Consider the following 16,978-nt stretch of genomic DNA (forward strand, 5'->3'; position numbering starts at 1 on the left):
GTATGGGTGCAGGTTGAGTATGTCACACTGATGCTTGTGAATGTGGCACCCAACGGCCAGGGAGGATGTAGCTGAGCAGGTGCACTGGTCTGGAGGCGTGTAACTTTGGTGTGCACTGGTCTAAGGCACAGGGCCCTTTGTGCACATGCGTAGAGCTGTGGCAGTAGGTTGGCATTACGCCTTTGTGGATTGGGGGCAGACGTGACCCAGCTGCACAGGTCGGTCCTTTCTCAGAGCTAGGAAGTGAGGCTGTGGACTGTGTGCATGTGCAGTTCTAGGACTGCTATAAAGTGCAGTTCCCAGAGCTGAATGATGTGGTTAGGGGAGGGGGGAGGCTGTGTGTGTGGGCCTGAGAGTGCCATAAACAAATGCGCTAAACTCGGGGAGGGCGGGGTGAGGTTGTGCGACACTGTGGGTGGAGGGCAGGGGTAGCCTAGGTATGGAGGTTAGTTCCCGCAACAATTATGCGCTGGCAACAGCCTGCAGGGAACAGGGAGGGGGAGGTAATGCTCAGGAGGGGTGCAGGAAAGGTGGGTTGGGCTTGACTTGGGGTGGGGGGGTGGTGACTGGAGTATGGGGAATGGGAGTGGGTGATGGGGTTCAGGTGTGTGGGGTGTGGGGTGAGTCATCTGTCATGGGGCTGCACTGCTGAGGGTAGCGCCCATGGAACGCAGCCTGGCTAACTTCCTAGTCCCGTGCTCCCATCAGTGCACTCCTGTGGGCTCTGCAGCTCCGCGCCTTCACGACAGGCTCCAGCTTTCCGCCAATCAGTTCCTCAGCCTCTGCAACCCCGGCTGTCCTATGTGGTGCAGAAGGCTCTTCCAGGTCAGTCGCACTTCAGAATCGCCGCCTCATTTGCCCTCTTGTCCCTTCTCTAACTTTTCCGTGGAGCAGGGCTCATCTCGAACTACTCTAGTGAGCCATCTTCCTAGAAGTCTTGCCAGCTTAACCAAATTTTGGATAATGAAAATGTATCCAGGGGTAGAAGTAATACAGTGAATAGAATGTGCAAAGGCTTACAGGTGAGTAAAAGCACAGCGTATTCAAGGAGCTGCCGGTCATTTATTAATATAATCTGAATATAATCAGCAAAGGGGAAGAGTGATAAGGGAAAGAGGAGAGGTAGTGGCCAAATGGTTGGGGTTTGAGAACATTACATTAATTCCATGTTCTCCCCTTTTGGGAACTCTGCCAACTAGAAAATATACTACAGAGGTAGTTAAATAGGAAGCAAAATATCAGTTTTATTACTAATGAAGCCAAACTGGAAGACGTGACTTGAGCTCAAGGTCAAAATTATCTTCCTGCTCTCCACCTTCACCCCCACCCCTCCCACCCTCAACTACAGACAGAGGATCTGGGGAAATTACAGGTCACTCCAAGGAAGCCAGCCACTTGAAGGAGAAATGAGTGTGTGCAGCCTAACGCAGGCCAGCTTGATAAATTTTTTAAACTGGCAAATGCCATATTCATCATACAATCCAGAAAAATAATATAACAATTTTGTTAACTGCCTGAATGCCTCTATAATTCTTTTTTCTCTTATGTTTTTTGCTTTGTATTCTTTTATTGTCTTCTCATATGATGATGATTTGGGGGGGGTAGGAAGCGTGGTGCATGGACCCAGGGAATCCAACCTGGGTCTCCCACATGGAAGGCAAGCAAGCATTCTACCACTGAGCGACCCATGCACCCATGATGATTTTGTAACACACTTTCTACAGAGATTTTAAAAAGTGATTTGTCTCTAGCATGACTCATGCAATTTGCTTGGATCTTTAATTGGTCATTTCAAAAAAATTTTTGAACTTCACAATTCGTTAAGGTAGTTTTATGTAAATTTTTAGGACTTGTCAAGTATGGGGAAATTTCTATCAGGTTTCTTTCACAAATGAGCTGTAAAATTTCACATTTCAAGGGTTCTTGTGCAATGTCTTATCTTAAATAGTCTTTGAAGTGACCTGACTCACTAACCAGTTTGTCCTTGAGGTTCTCATTGTGGTAGCATTTTTTGGTGTGCTCTTTTTTTTTTTTTTTTTACATGGGCAGGCACCGGAAATCGAACCCGGGTCCTCGGGCATGGCAGGCAAGCACTCTTACCTGCTGAGCCACCATGGCCCGCCCTGTGGTAGCATTTTAAGTTTTATGTCATCTTCTTTGGTGTCAAATCAGCAAGAAATATAAACCTTGTTCCAATGTATTCATACATCCCTCTTCGTTAATTGGATGGTGTTCAAGTTGTCCATTGCTGCACAACATACCACCCAAAGCTAGGTGCACAAAATGACAATCATTTCATCATGTTCACAATTTCTGGAGATAAGGAATTTAGACAGGGCAAAGCAAAGATGGCTTGTCTCTGTCTGGGTCCTTGGCTGAGAAGATTCAATGGCTAGAAATGACTTGAATGGCAAGGAGCAGAATCATCTAGAGATTTCTTCACTCTCCTGCCTGTACCTACAATGATGTGAGAGCTGGGCTGAGCTAAGCCTGTTGACGAGAATGGTTACATGTGATCTTTCCATTCAGCTTGGGCTTTTCACACATAGCGGCTTTATTCCCAGAGGAACTGTCCCAAGTGGAAACATCCAAGCAGTAAGGATTCCAAAGACCAAGACAGAAACTGCAAGACTTCTTTTAACCTAGCCTTGGAAGTCATCATTACTCCCACCACTTCTCTTGGTTATAAGTGCAGCCCAGACTTAAGGGTAGGGAGAATTATAACTGATCTCTCTTTTTTTAAAATTGTTATACATCTATTTTATTTAATCTAACACAAGGTATTATTTCAACATGCAATTATTATAAAATTACTGTGATATTTTATATTCTTTTTGGGGGGCACACTAAGTATGTATTTTACACTTACAGTGCCTATGATTTTGTACTGACCTCATGCCCAGTGCTCATAGCTTCATGTGGTTCACAGCTATCGTACTGGGCAGTGCCTACCACTCCAAACTTTTCTCACGTTATTTTCTCCTCATTAACAAGGATTCAGACTCAGTTATGTTTTTAGTTTCTTAGGCATACAAAGTTGCTTCTCACCTCAATGCCTTTGTACATATTGTCCCTTCTCCCTAGAACAGCTCTCCTGCACTTGTCATATACTAACTTCTTAAATTTCATGTAAGCTTGCTTAAGTGTCACATACCGAAAAAGGCCTCCCCCAGCCATCTAACCCAAGGTTAGGTCACTCTCATCTGAACATCTTGGTTTTTTTCTTCAGAGAGCATCCCATTTTGTAATTCCTTATTCATTCACTTGTTTTTTCTACCTGCCCCCGCCCCCCGCCATCATTACTAGGGAAGTATGGTCTGCACTTGTCTTCCTAGGACAGCCTGGTATAACCGGTCTCTTAATATAAGGGCTCAACAAGGCCACATTACATAAGTGCATGTGGCATAGGAGATATCATTGCAGCAATCTTCAGAAAATACTGTGTGTCAGAGATAGATTATCAAAGAGTTCATGCAAAATTTATCTCTTCCTCTTAATGTGTTACTGTATGATTTCAATTTTTTAGTACAATTTATTTCTCAAAATAATAATTCTCAATATAAGAAAAGAATTATTCATCTTTATTGCTTTTGTTTCATATTTCTTTATTTTCATTGGATTTTCTTTCAGTTAATCAACAAATAAATTTTGAAATAACAAAAGGAGGTAACTTCATGTACATCCAAATCAGATATCTATAATTTCTCACTTTTCATTGAAACAATCGAAAAGTCTTTTCAAATTTCAATTAAGCTGTAGTTTTGAGCATTACAAAATACCCCTTTCCCATCAAAAAAGAAAAAAATGAATTGTCTGTTCATAATTTTATAAGCTACTGCGTTTTCAAATACATTTCTGACAGGAGAGAATTTTTTTTTTTTTTTTTTTTTTGCCTTGAGTATGAAAATCAAATCCTCATAAGTGATGCTTGGAAGATTTTTTTTTTCCATAGACTAGCTTCTGGCTCCATACACTTCCAACTCTGTTTCTCATCTATTACCTATATATTTTCAGTGCCAGACACCATCCAACACATTTTTATTATAATACAACCTCTGACGCTGTGCTTTGGTGTCACAAATGGTGAGTGATATGGCACAGTGAGTAGAAGGAGTATTCCTAGAACTCATTTCTACATCAGGATAGCTAGCAACAATTTATCTATACCAAAATGACTGTGAACCACATAAATATATCCCACAAACTCAAACTTTATCCCCATCTCAACTCCACTTAGAACCAAAAATATCCAGAATCACTTCAACACCACCCAGCACAAAAAGAAATGTGATAGAGTGAAGTCAGAGAGGAAAGAGACAGAAGTCAAATAGATTGTGGCTAAAAGGCCACAGTCATTTTAACAATTTTTATAAGAACATATGACCATACAAGCATAATTTCTATGGCTCCTTCCAGGCCCTTGTAAGAAACCCATGAAAGTCAAAGGTACCAAAAGCTTAAGTTTCCCAGTAAATCCATGTCTAAGGAGGCTCTGTAATTATATCAATTCACCAAATGAAGAAACTGAGGTACCGATATATTTGAAAACTTTCCCTACCTAATGCAGGACGTGACAGAGTTAAGTTTTCTACTCCAGAGCCTACACTTTTAACTCTCTACACTGTGAATTCTTTCTATGATAATGTGCACTTAGAGAGAATAGGAAAAAGAGAGCAGACAAGGAGCTAAAGAGAATAAACAGATGAGACAGGAGAAAGAATAGGATATTTATTAGTGGCATAGAGAGGGAGAAGCAGGACAGTCAGAAAGCTACTCCCTCTCACCTGGATTGGGTACACAACTAATGAATAAGAAAAATACACTTTTCCCTACCTCATTATCAGAGAACACTTCAGAAGCAATATGCTTTCTCTTGGCAGGGATAGAATTTCGCCTTTCCTGTCTTGCCTTGAGGTTATAGCAACTTTCCAACTCTGTATTACCATTTAACCACAGGTATTTGATCATCTCACCATCTCATGGGGCACCAAATTGGTCCATTATATTGATGACGCTATGCTGATAGCACCAGAGTAGCAGAAAACAGCATTTACCCTAGATGTACAGTCATACCAGAGAGTAGGAGATAAATCCATAAAATTTAGTGGGCTTCCACCTCAGTGAAGTTTCTGGGGTTCTCAACATAACTTTTCAAATTTTAAGAACAAGTTGCCTCACCTTTTTCTTCCTACAATCAGAAAGAGACCTCTTATGTTTCTCTGGATTTGGGAAGTATCATATAGTATATTTCAGTGCTGCTTCAAACTACCTATCAGATGTTCTAAAAGCTAAAGCAAGAAAAGATTCTCTGGCTGGTCCAGGTTGCAGTTTTGTCACTTTTGCCTTCTGAACTACCTAGCAGACCCTAATATGCTCAATATCTGTGGCTCTGGAGCCTATGATAAGTCCAAGGTGAACCATAGATTTGAGAGACAAGTTTGTTTTAGGGGGAACATATAGTAAGTATCCTTTTGAAAAACTGCTATTGAGATGCTTGTAGGTGGCAGTACATACCAAAAGCCTGTCCATTGGACACTAGGTGATCATGCTGAACTTTATTGCTAAACATGAATTGGATGTAATGATCTACCCAGCTGAGTAGTCCCAATAACACTTCATCGATAGATGAGAGTAGTAAATTTAGACTGTATCCAAGCACGTAATGAAGTCCAGTTGTATCTGCCTCTTCCTCCAGCTAACCACCCCCAGTTCATTCTTAATGGGCCTGTGAAAAGAATGGTTATAATGACAGAAATGGAAGCCATGCATGACCTCATCGGGGGCTTCCGCTCACCAAGTTAACATGATGACAACCTAACCTGCCACTCACTTTAACTTGATGGTGAAGAGCACAGGTTTCAGGGCCAATGAGCTTGAATTCAAATCCAGTTTTGCTACTTATCAGCTCTATAATCTTGGAGAAGTTACTTAATTCATCTGTGTCTCAGTTGTTTTACCATAAAATGGGCATGATAATAGTATTTGCTTCATAAAGTATTTCACCGTTGTGAACGTGCAGTGACTTCATGCACGTAAAGAGTTTAGAACAGTACCTAGCAAATAGTAAAGTTATGAGTATTAATTATCATTGCCAGCAAACTACCTAAGCCTGAGTCCTTAACATGGTACTGTTCTCTCGAAAGACCATCAGCAGCTCCCTGATGGCATATGTATTGTATTGGATTTCCCCCACATCACATATAACATTACCTCTGACCAAGGGCTTAATCATCACAACAATCCTGTGAATCATAGAAACTACTGCAATCACTATTTTATAGATGAGAAAATTAAGGCATAAAGATGTTAAGAAAACTATGCAAGGTCTCATAGATAGTAAGTGACAGTCAGGATTTGATCTCTAGCATGGCCACCAGAACCACACTAAAGCACTATACCATATTATTACCCCTTCCTTCTAGTCAACCTTCCTTAGTCAGCTCCATAGTCTCTACCCCTAGACTTTCCAAAAAAAGGTGAGACCCTATTATATTCTTTGATGCCACTTATTCGCAAGGATCGACATCTTTCTTCCACCTCCTATTTCGTCTTTTCCATTCACGGTGGGGCAAGGGTTTCACAGACACTAAGAGTGGGTCTTAGGTTACACAAAGGACACGTTTCAGAAGAAACTACTCTATTTCTCAAGAGGCTTCCTTCTTCCTGAATGGAAGCAACTTGAACCTTCTACTTAGATCATCCCCTCCAACGAGAGCCCCATCCCTGCTTGGCCAGCTCTTGGGAAATGGGTTGCCAGGCTTAGCAAATGAAAATACTAAACATCCAGTTAAATTTGAATTTCAGATAAACAATGAATAATTCTTTAGTGTAAGTAAAATAGAAAAAGTGGTGGGATTTAGAGAGGAATCCCTCTAAAAAATTATTTGTCATTTATCAGGGATTAAAATCTAACTGGGCACACTGCATTTCATCCAGCAACCCTACCTGGTGACCCTGAATTAGGGGCCTCATTTCTCGGGTCTCACTTTGATGCCTCACATTGTACTTTCAATCCAAATATGTCTCACCCAGTCCTCAGTAAACTGAGGGGAGTGAGTTTATTTCTCCTCATCAGATCCCTTCTGCATCATAAGAATATTAAATATACATACCATCCCCCATCCTTCTCTTCCATTCAACTGATTCCTGACTTTTAGTCCATTTCTCTGCCCTGAAAATTGTGGGAAAGGGTCTTTATCAGACAGTACAATGAAAAAAATTCTTGTGGAGAGCAATCTGCCAATAAGTTTCAAAAACTTTAAGACTGAGCATACCTTTTAATTCCGTAATACTATTTCTAGAAGTTTCTGTTAAGGAAGGTACAAGATTAGTATACAAAACTGTAAGTGCAATAATACCTATCAGCAACATTTATAACAAAAATGAAAACAACATCCAGTAATAGGAGGATGCTTAAAATTGTAGTACATCATATAGGAGGTGTTCTAGTTTGCTAGCTGCCAGAATGCAATATAACAGAAACGGAATGGCTTTTAATAAAGGGGAATTTAATAAGTTGCTAGTTTATAGTTCTAAGGTCGAGAAAATGTCCCAATTAAAACAAGTCTATAGAAATGTCCAATCAAAGGCATCCATCCAGGGAAAGATACTTTGGTTCAAGAAGGCTGATGAAGTTCAGGGTTTCTCTCTCAAGTGAGAAGGCACATGGTGAATACAGTCAGGGCTTCTCTCTCAGCTGGAAGGGCACATGGTGAACACGGCCGTCATCTGCTAGCTTTCTTTTTTTTTTTCCTGGCTTCTGGTTTCATGAAGCTCTCCAGAAGGGGTTTTCCTTCTTCATCGCCAAAAGTCGCTGGCTCGTGGACTCTCTGCATTGTGATGCTGCGGCATTCTCTACTCTCTCTGAATCTCTTACTCTCCAAAATGTTTCCTCTTTTATAGGACTCCAGAAACTTATCAAGACTGACCCCAATGGGTGAAGACATGCCGTCATCTAACCCAGTTTAACAACCACTCTTGACTAAATCACATCTCCAGGGAGATGATCTGATTACAGTTGCAAACATACAGTATTGAATAGGGATTATTCTGCCGTTATGAAATGGGATTTTGATTAAAACATGGCTTTTCTAGGGTCCATATCCTTTCAATCCAGCACAGTAGGAGACTATATGACTACAAAAATCATGTTTTAGAAGCCTCTACTAATACGATAAAGTATTATGATATAGTTTAATAAAGTGAAAAATAAAGGTTACAGAGCAGTTTGGACAATAATTCCATTTTCAGGTTTTTTGTTTGTTTGTTTTTTTACATAGACAGGCACCGGGAATCGAACCCGGGTCCTCTGGCATGAATGCTTGCCTGTTGAGCCACCGTGGCCCGCCCTCAGCAAAAGGAAAACTGGCTGGAATACTTTCCAAAGGACATAATTAACACCAAAATGTTAACAGTCATTTACTTTTTTTCTGGGTCCAAAATTCTCTGCAATTAACCAGCATTACTTCTGTAAATCAGAAAAGGAAAGCAATGCCATTTTAAAGGCCCTCGTTTATTGTGGCTTGGGAGCGATCTCCCTGCTTGTGCTGTTCCCTCCTGGGCTTACTGCTGAAGGAGAGTTCATGTAGCAAGAACTGGCTTCCCAAGAAAGCTAAAGTGGTGCTGGCTCCCTCTGGCCAGCAACTTCAAATGGACTCCAAGTAGAAATGGTGGGCAGATTGCCAGAAACTAAAGAGGCTCCATTTGGGGATTCCAGGGGCCAGATCGGGCCTTCCGGTCAGAGTCAGGGGGAAGAAATGGGTGTACATGTCTACCGAGCTGAGAGCAGAACCTAGGGCCAGAGAAGGAAATAAAAAGTAATACCACCAGTGGGTGAAAAAGAAGCCGAGTAGGGAATACCAACTACTCAGGGATCCAAGCAAGAAGTTTTAAATCAGGAGCAGAGTAACTGGGCAAATGAGACCAAAAGCCTCACTGAGCAAAATTCAGCACCTGAGCTGCCAAAGCCAGACCAACTGCTCCCTGACCCTGTGCCCTTCCTGGGGCCTCAGACCCCAGATCAAATCTCACGCCGGAAGTAAAGGAGTTCTTCTTGCACCAGAGATTGCTGATGTGGGGGAGAAAGACTCACAATGAGGAAGCTCAGAGGAGCAATGTCTCCAGGAATCAGAACCCAAGAACGTGCCCTGAGCCTCGGGAAAGACCAAAAATTAACCTGCCTTCCCCCTCAACTTTCTCTCAAGAGCACATTTCCCCAGTTCACCTCAGGTCAAGGCCATAGGAACAGACCCCAGAAGCAGAGCTCTGAGCGGGTCAGGGAAGCCCACATCTCTGTGGGGCTGCAGGTCACAGCTTCTTCCTCCTCCTTGAAAATGTCCAAGGCTCTCCCAGGACTCAGGAGGATCAAGGACTCCGAAGATGTTTCTTCATCCGCCGCCTCACGGTCCCTGTCACATCCTTGTTCTTCAGAATGTAGAAAAAGAGGTTGAACGTGGGGTGAGAACTGTGCAGAAAAGGGCTAGGATCTGGTCCACCATCCTGAGAGGAGTCTGCTGAAAGCCTCGTGATAGGCAACGGTCCCAGTCCCAAAAAAGGGAATGATCACAAACAGGTCGGAGGGACACTTAGAGAAGATGTTTCAACATTCCTGGGATGTCGCAACCCCAAGGATGGTGGCAAGGAGACAGGCATAGGAGGCCATGATCAGTAAGAAAGGGGTCAGGGTGGAGGCTACCAAGATGGCAAGATTCCTCACTTCACTTCAGAAGCTCGCCCTCACCAGTCTCAGCACAGACAGGATGTCACACAGGAAGTGATGGATGGTGTAGGCACCGTGGATGGGCAAGGTGAGGATAAAGAGGGAGTGGGTGGTGCCGCTGAGGACGCCCAGGAGGTGGGAGGCCCCCACCTTGCTTACACAGGCACACCCCGGCTCGTCAGGGTGCTGGAATGCCGGGGCCGGCAGGTGGCAGCTTAGCACTCGCAGGCCCCGGCAGCGAGCGAGCCCCATTGGTGATGCCAATGACGGCAAAGAAATACAGCCGCGTGAAGCATCCAGCAGGTGGGATGGTGGGGCTGGAGGAGAGGAGATCACCAGCATCCTGGGCACGATGGCGGTGGGGCCGAGGCTCTCCACTGCGAAGTGGCGGAGGAAGAAGTACGTGGGCAAGTGCAGAGGGGGATCTGCCAGGGTGAGGCGGATGAGCAGGCAGTTGCCCAGGAAAGCGAGCGGGTAGATGCAGAGCACCCCCAAAACTCGATGATCCCCAGCAAAACAAACTCATTACTGCTGTGCCGTTGCCAGCCCCCACGGCCACTAGGCCAGCCTGGAGGAAGGAGCCAGGGGAGGGCTCATGAAGCCCCAGGGACCAGCCACGCTAAGAAAGAGGCGCCGACGACAGCAGGAAAGACGTGGGACAGTCCCCAAGCACCTGTCGGCTCTCAGGCCTGGGACGGATGAGCAGCTGGGTGGCTGGAAGGCACCTCCCAGAAAACCCCTCACCAAAGAAAAAAGATAAAATTGAGGAACGGCAGACCTTTCCTCAAGGTCGGGAACTAGATGGACACCCAGGAGGTTTGTTCCACTCATCTGCAGCTCTGGGAGCAGAGCTAGGGCAGGTAAGGCAGCTTCCCTTGAGAGAGTGTTTAAAATATGGACAGAAATGTGGGGGAGCAGACAGAATAAATAAAGCTTGTCAGAAGGAGTACAGAAGAAAAATGGATCCACCAGGAAGCAGAGAGAGAGTGGGAGTAAGAGCAAGAACAAAAGAAAGAGAAGACACAGGATCAGAGACTGCAGAGAGGACAGGAGGGGCTTTTGCTTACAGAGCCGGTCCCCACGGCCCTCAGGTTGTCCCTCCTCACCAGCACATCACAGCAGCTCAAGCATCCCAAAAGCCTGATTCCCAAAGCAAAGGATGGGGAGGAAAAGTAGACAAGGAAAGGTGAAGAGGGAAAAAGGAAGTTTTGCCCGGGACCACCAGAAAGAAGGAATCAGCTTCCTCCTGCCCCATCACTCTGCCTAAGGTCCTCTGGAGTCCCTGCTGTGAGCCTGGTGTCTGGAGGGGCCACCCCAAGGACAGCAGAGAGGCACAATGCAGAGAAGCGTGGGGTACCCACAGCCAAGGCCGAAATGGAGCTGGGCTCCGAAACCAAGCGTTCTAACTCCCCGGCCCTTTTCCATCTGCTTCCCTGCTCAGTCCACTGCCCCAAGGGCTACCTTCAGCCTATGGCCAGTTCCCAAAATCAGTCCCTTGGCTTCTTCTTCCCAGGGCCCCCTGCCAGAAAAGAGAGAAAGCACTTTTTTAAAATCCTTTAGTAAAGCAGTTCTAATTTTCAAAGAAAAGAAACTGATGAAACAGCATCAAGTTTGACTTCTGGGAGAACTTCCCCACCCAACCCAGAGGTTCAATCCCCTCCCCAGCTGCTGAGGGAAGCTTCAGTGTTCCCTGAACTTTAGAAAAAGGAAATGCTGCCTAGACATCATCTGGGGCCAATGACTTCCCCCATAGTAAGGGATGATAGAGATGACCCAAGAGACTAATAGGGCACTAATGGCTCAACAAATAAACACCAGACAGAAATCACAGTTCCTTCAAATTACTTGTACCCCTTAGCAGGGAAAGAAGCAGTCTTCATTGCTACAGATTCACTTCCTGTTTGGTAATCTATGAGAATCCTTCAAATTCAAGGGAATCTTTTGTTTGTTTGGGTTATTTTATTGCATAGGTTGCAAAAGTTTATTAAAAATTCCAAATAATTTATACAGATCCTCTTCCTCCAAGGAGGTGGGGTATAATTCCCCATTCCTTCAGTGTGGCCTGTACATAGTGACTTCCTGGAAAGAGGGGGAACGAAGAACTTACAGTGGAGCAACCTGAAAAACCACTCCCCCGGTTAGGTGTCCAGGCCAGCACAGTGATAAATCATGTTATTAGCATGCACCCTTGATATGACATGATGAGAAAGACTCATTAACAGATTGAACAGTATCCCCCCAAAATTCACGTCCACCCAGAATCTTAGAATGTAACCTTATTTGGAAATAGAGATTTGAGATATAATTCGTTAAAGTTAAGATGAGATGATACTGGATTGGAGTGGGCCCTAATCCAATGACTGATTTCCTTATAAAAAGAGGGAAATTTGGACCCAGACACAGAGAGAACGTTATAGGAAGACACAGAGACTCATAGGGAGAATGCCGCAAGACAACAGACGCAGAGATTGGAATGATGTAGCTGCAAGCTAAGAAATACTGACGAGTGCAGCAACAACCAGAAGCTAAGACAGACAGACCAGCTTCTCCCTCAGAGCCTCCAGGAGGAACCAACCTTGCTGACATCTCAATTTCAGACTTCTAGCCTCCAGCACTGTGTGAGAATAAATCTCTGTTGTGGGTAGCCACCCAATTTGGGGTCATTTATTATGACAGCCCTAGGAAGCTAATAGTTGGCACTATGCTTCTGTGGCCTTCATCTCAAAAACCCATAACCCCAGTCTAATTATGAAAAAAAAAATCAGGCAAATTCCAATAGAGGGCATCTTACAAAATGCCTGACCAGAACCCCTCAAAACTGTCAAGGTCAGCAAAATTATGGAAAGTCTGAGGTACTAAGGAGAAATGACTTAACACGTAGGTAATATAGTATCCTGGAACCAAAAAAAAAAAAAAAGACAGGGGGTAAAACTAAGGAAATCTGAAATGAAGGATAAGCTTTAGTTAATAATGCATCAAAATGGGCTCATTAATTGTGACAAATGTACCATAATAATTTAAGATATTACTAACAGGGAAAACTAAATATGGGATATATAGGAACTCTATATGCTATCTTTGCAATTTTTTTCTAAACTGAAACTACTCAAAAATAAAACTTTTTTAAGTTTATTTATTGATGTGGAATGATGTTCACAATGTATTATTAAGTGATAAAAGCAATGTAAAAAAAGTAAATTCGCATAAAATATATATTCAGATAGACTGATAAACAGACAAAGAGGGATACACCAAAGTACTAACAATGAGAGTCTCTGGATGAAATGGATTTGGGGTGTTCATTATGTTCTTTCTGTTTTTTTGTGGGGTTTTTTATTTTTTTTTTTATCTATTGATTATGCAATAGAAAAAAATAATATATAAGACTTTAAAAGTAAAGAATTTGTTTCAACTTACTTCAATGTTTTCAAATGTATACAATTTATTTTTAACCAATTATGCCCACTTTAAGCCCTTGCAAATATTTTTCAAGATTTTGAAATTAATTTCAAGATTAAAAAATATTAATCAACAGTTTAATTTTGCAAGTTGGTCAATAGTGAATATTTCCAATTGTCTATGCAAATTTTCAAGCATATGCATCATAGAAAGACTACGAACAGAATGCAGAGTGATGGGCCTGAATATTCCTGTAGTTTCTGATTAAAATGCATTTTAAATAAAAACAGGAGGGGGGATAGTCTGATAAATGAATCTAAAAGGTCAGACTTTTCGTGAGGGACGCAGGTCTGAAGTTGGTTTAAATGGGATCACATCGCCCTCGTGTGGTGAATCTCTAAACAGCCACTTTTCATGTGCCCTTTTCATGAAGTGGTGTGTGAGATGATTAAAGGAAGAGGCCTTGAAGATCTTCTACTCGTCCAAACTCTTCAGTCCACAGACGAGAAATCTGGAGTCTAGAAGAGCTAAATAAATTACCCAAGAGCACTCGATGAATTAATGACAGAGCTAGAACCAGTAATCATAAGCATCATTTAAAGAGCACGACAGTTATATAAATGACCTCATTTAATCCTTATACAATGAGGTGCGTAAAAGTAATCACATTCTATGTGATGAGGAAGCTGGGGTGAGAGAAATTAAATGTATTGTCCAAGTTTACATAGCCCGACAGCCACAGAGCCAGGGCACAAATGCAGTCTTTCTACCCACAAAGCTGGTGTAACTAAACACCATGACCCGCCCCCCCACTTATCTTTGGACGTCCAGATCACAGAAGGATGATGTCCTGTAGACACCTGCTCTAATCCCGACCTGTTACAGAAGACGAAACAGAGGTGAAAGGGGATACGACTTAGTCACAGTCACCACAGGTCAGAGCTAGGTCTGAAACCCATGGCTCCGGGTCCTGTCTACTGCCCTCTCTGGGTCTTTGTTGCACCAACCCATCTCCTGTGACTCTGTGCACACTTTCGTGTGTGTGTGTGTGTGTGTGTGTGGTATGTGCATGTGAATTGCATACATGTGTGTGCATGTATATATATATATCGCAGGGACAACCCTACCCTTAGGAATGGTGGCCAGGAAAGCCCCAGAGAGCTTCTCAGATTAGCACCTATCACTTTGAAGAGCCATTAAGACAGATACAGGGTCCAAAGAGTTTAGGGAAAGGAAGGGGCCATTGATAATGTAAGGTACCTCACCCGGGTCCTTGAGGGCCTGAGGGTGCTTCAGTGTATGCAAGAGGCTAGGGATGTACTTCCCTGCAGTCCAGCATGCAAGGCCCAGAGGGCCACAAGAGGCCTCCAGAGTGTCAAATCACAATCCCCCTTCTCCCCCCAGGTCAGGGAGTCTAGGGAACTAAAAGAGAGACCTCGTCCATGCTCCTGCCCCAGCAGCAGAATTCAGTGTCTGGGTCTCCGTATGGAGCCTGGGGAGGAGGAGCAGGCCACTAAAATAGAAGCAGAGGTGGTGCAAGGAAGGGAAAGCACGGCCAGAAACAATGGACACAACTTTCCCGAGGCCCCAAGAGGGTACCTAAATGCCAATGTCCTCGATGGCAGAGCTCCTCAGGTTGTGAGGCAGACCAGGACAGAGGCCACAGGCCCTGTGAAGACAGACACTCTGATCCAAATTGGACCTGTGAGGATGAGGTGATTTCCACCAAACCAGATTCAAGAAGTTTGACCTGGTTCTCCCAGAGAAACCAAATCACCTCTCGTGGCCTTCTATGCTACATGGGCTTCTATGTTTGAAAATTGAGTGACTTAAACATTCATTATCGCATGATTGCTGTGCGTCAGGAATCCAGAGCTTGGCTTGGCTGGGTGCCTTTGACTCTCACAAGACTGACATCCAGACATCTGCCAGGGCTGCCCCATCTCAAGACTCTGCTCAGGGAGGATGTGCCCCCAAGCTCGCTTGCAGGGCTGTTGGCTGTGCTCAGGTCCTCACTGGCTGGAGATACCAGCTTCTTGGTACATGGATGTCTCCACAGGACAGCTCCCAACTCCAAGTGAGTGAGCAAGGAAGAGAACAGGAGAAATGGAACAAGATGGAAGCCACACTCATTTCGTAACCTAATCTCAAAACTGACATCCACCATTTTTGTTGAATACTACTAGTTAGAAGTGGGTACCTGCCTAGCCCAAAATGGCCCAGGTTACAGAAAAACTGACTCCCACCTTGCTCACTCTCATGCTCTCTCCCTCTCTCACTCAAAGGAAAGAGGCGGCCTTATGGAGATGCCCACATGACAAGGACCTGATGTTGTCCTTTATTCAAGGTGAGTGGAGCACTGGAGGATGTGACTCCCGGGAGGTGCTGCCCACACCAGTCATCATGGGTTTTCACTGAGCAGCTCCTCTGAGTCTAGGGTCAAGCTGGTCTCATCATCCACCATCTGAGGCCTGCACTATTACCACCTCACATATGAGAAAACTGAAGCTGAGAGAGAATATGAGACTAGTCCAATGTCCCACTACTCAGTGACAGAGCCAAGCCTCTGACACCACGTACAATGCCCTTTCTGCCTTGATTGCCTACCATTGATTGCTTTCTACATTAGACCTCTGACTCCAACACCTGCCAGCTGTGTGGCCCTGTGTACCTTATTTAACCTCTCAAAGACTATTTTCTCGTGTCTAAAACAAGGACAATACCCACCTCCAAAGGTTGTTGCAAGAATTCAGTAATATGATGTATGGAAAGCACTTAGCACTCTGAGCACAAATTCAGGCATATAATAAAAACAAGCATTGCTGCACACTACATGGTTTGGTTCACAGTCATGAACCAGGAGAGATAGAGGTGAATTTGTTGCTTCCATTTTCACCGTGGACTGGGAAGACAAAATTTCAAAACCATAAAAGCTACCCAAAGGATACCAAGGTCAAAGAAAGCATGGGCTGGAGGAAAAAAGCACTTGAAAGTTACTTTAAGTGGAAAGAAGGGTTAGGAGGCCTTCCTCTCCCAGCCTAGAAGGCAAGGAGGGAGTCTTATGACCTTTCTCAGAAAGTCATTTCTATTCAGGTGAAAATAAAAAATGGTTGCAATATCTAGAATGCGTGTTGATGAAGGGTCAAGGGGAAAGTCAAGGAAAGAGACAATGAACTGAAGGGGGATGTGAAAATGAGAGGAAAGGGACCAGTGACTGTGGGTCACCCCACAAAAATTAGAAGATGGCACTGCCCTCAAGTTGCTGAAGACATTGCAATTCGACCCAAGAAACTAGGGTTATGGTGGCCTCTTCCCTAGAAATAATGAAAAAGGACATAATTTCATGTCTGGGAAAGCCATTTAGCCTGAACCCCAGAGCTTCTTGACTCTCCTGGGCCAAGCCTTCTCTTTTCAGGGAAAATGGGTGAGTGAAAAGCTCATAGTTTCCAAGAGTTCCTGAGAGAGACAACTTGGAACAGGGGACTCTCTGATCCCCTGAGATCCTTATTACTCTGAAAGTCTGAGGCAATAACTTGGAGCCACTCAGATGCAACTTAATGATTAACAAATACTTTCTCCCATGGATACTGTGTACGTTTTAATTAATTCCCCAGAGCCGACCAAGATTCCCTGCTCCCCTCAGGGATGTCCCCAGCTCTGCATCCCCCAGGGCCTCTGCCGCAGTAATTAACCTGCTGCATATGGGAACGTCCCAGCGCAGCGCAACGATTATCACAGCCACAATAACTTTTCACGGTTATTTTTGTCTCTCAATATTTACAAAATTTGTAACCTAGCAATAAATAGAGCACTTCAACAATTTCACTTCATTATCTCAATTGGTACTCAATTCAGCCTGAG

The 16,978-nt window shown here is 43.9% G+C and overlaps 1 pseudogene; it reads right to left on the minus strand.

The window, feature by feature from the left end:
• Window positions 1-9,363: 9,363 nt before the first annotated feature.
• On the minus strand, window positions 9,364-15,519 carry LOC143690645 (olfactory receptor 10P22-like; annotated as a pseudogene).
• Window positions 15,520-16,978: the final 1,459 nt, after the last annotated feature.

This window comes from Tamandua tetradactyla, chromosome 7 (assembly GCF_023851605.1).
Source record: "Tamandua tetradactyla isolate mTamTet1 chromosome 7, mTamTet1.pri, whole genome shotgun sequence".
Taxonomy (NCBI): domain Eukaryota; kingdom Metazoa; phylum Chordata; class Mammalia; order Pilosa; family Myrmecophagidae; genus Tamandua; species Tamandua tetradactyla.